Source organism: Lactuca virosa, chromosome 7 (assembly GCF_052849685.1).
Source record: "Lactuca virosa cultivar CGN04683 chromosome 7, Lactuca_virosa_CGN04683_v6, whole genome shotgun sequence".
NCBI lineage: Eukaryota > Viridiplantae > Streptophyta > Magnoliopsida > Asterales > Asteraceae > Lactuca > Lactuca virosa.
The window spans coordinates 124,375,707-124,378,028 of NC_136432.1; positions in this window are offsets into that span (position 1 = coordinate 124,375,707).

Genomic DNA, 2,322 nt, shown 5'->3' on the forward strand with positions numbered 1-2,322 from the left:
ACCTCTTTCAAGGAGGTTCTAGGCGGGCATGTTAGCTGTACCTAATCCCGCATTGGCTGGGAAGGAGAACTAAGCATTCCTTATAAGAACGAAAATTATAGGCCCTTTCTAGAACTAACCATTCCTTAAAGCCGTGAGGGCAGCAGATCCGATCAGAACTCTGCAGTTAAGCGTGCCTGGGCGAGAGAAATCCAGGGATGGGTGACCCCCTGGGAAGTTTTTGTGTCGGGAGCCCAAAGCAGACAATATTGTGATATGTGCTGGAGGGAGATGTTACAAGGCCTGATACTATAAGTCAACACCAAATCACTGAGGGTCCCAAAGATATCACTTTTCCCATTAAGGCAAAAGGAATAGATAAACTTTGACTTATATGCCTGCACCATATACTCATCAAATCATGCCTAACAATACGTTTTATAACATCAAGTTACTCATGTGTTTAGGTATCATCAATGCACAACCAATTTGTAAACTACAACTCATACATCACCGTTTAAAGATTATAAGATATTATCGTCTCAGAATTACTTGTGATAAATTCCATGTAGTAATTCTCTGAGCATGGGTTAAGCCAATACTTAAAATTCCGTTTCTGAGTACTCATGAATATTGCAGCAACACCATTTCCATGTCTCAAACTCTTTATACAAATCTATAATTCAATTCATGACAGTCTTGATTCACTACTTACTGCGAAAAGTATGATTGACTGTGAATGTTTGAATAATCCAATTATTTGGGAAGTAAAACATGCAAAATGAAACACAAAGTAAACAATAGATAGAAGGTAGTAATCCAACTCATACATAAATCTCTATTGTTTAATCACCAAAAGTCAATTACATTTATTATGTTACAAGTTTCAAAAATAACTATCTAACTACTAAAAATAATATCATCTTTCAGACCAATGCTCCTAGCATGCTGAACGTGCTTGACCCCACTCACACCCTTTGTGAGGGGATCTGTAGGATTCTCTTCTAATGATACCCTCTTCACGACGAGGTGATCTTCTTCTACTCTATGTCTGATAAAATGGTGTTTTCTGTCGATATGTCTTGAACTGCCACGATCTCTTGGTTTCTTTGTTAAGGCAACTGCCCCTTCATTATCACATAAAATTTCTAATTGGCTCCTTAATGGCAGAAACAACTCCAAGGTCTTCGATGAAGTTCTTCAACCAAATAACCTCCTTTGATGCTTTTCTTGCTGCTATGTAATCTGATTTTAAAGTAGAATCAGCCAGCGTCTCCTGTTTGGAACTTTTCTAGGTTACCACTCCTCCATTTAGTGTAAACACCCAGCCATATTGAGAACTGAAATTGTCTCTGTCTGTTTGAAAGCTAGCGTCACTATACCCAGTTACTCTCAATGTGTCACTGCCACCAAGCACAAGGACCCGGTCCTTAGTTCTTTGCAGATACTTGAGAATATTCTTAACTGCTATCCAGTGACCTCTACCTGGATTTCCCTGATAACGACTAACAATGCTCAAAGAAAAAGCAACATCAGGGCGAGTACATGCCATACCATATATTATAGATCCAACTACAGAAGCATATGGAACTCTACTCATTTCTATTATCTCTGCATTAGTACTCGGGCTCCGAGTCTTACTCATTTAGGTATTACTCTATATAGTAAATTCTCCTTTCATAGAATATTCCATACTAAAACGTTTTAGTACCTTTTCCAAGTATGTACTTTGACTAAGTCCAATTAGCCTTTTACTCTTGTCTCTCAAAATCCTTATTCCCAGAATATAAGCAGCCTCTCCCAGATCCTTCATAGCGAAACACTTTCCAATCCAAGACTTAACCTCTTGCAAAGTTGGAATGTCATTTTTATAGAAGTATGTCATCAACATATAATACCAAGAAGGTTACTATACTCCCACTAGCTTTAACATATTCACAATATTCATCTTCACTTCTAGATAATCAAACTCTTTCACCTTCTTGTCAAAACAAATATTCCATCCGTGAGAAGCTTGTTTCAAGCCATGGATTGATTTCTCAAGCTTACACACACTATATGGATACTGTGCATCCACAAAACCCTCTGGATGACTCATGTAGACATCCTCATCCATCTTCCCGTTAAGGAAAGTCGTTTTGACATCCATCTACCAAATTTCATAGTCATGAAATGCAATTATGGCTAGAATTATCCTAATAAATTAATCTTAGCTACTAGTGAGAAGGTATCATCATCGTCAACCCCAGGGGTTTGAGTAAAGCCCTTCGCAACTAGTCGAGCCTTGAAAGTGTGTATCATTCCATCCATGTGAGTCTTCTTCTTGAAGATCCATTTTCACCC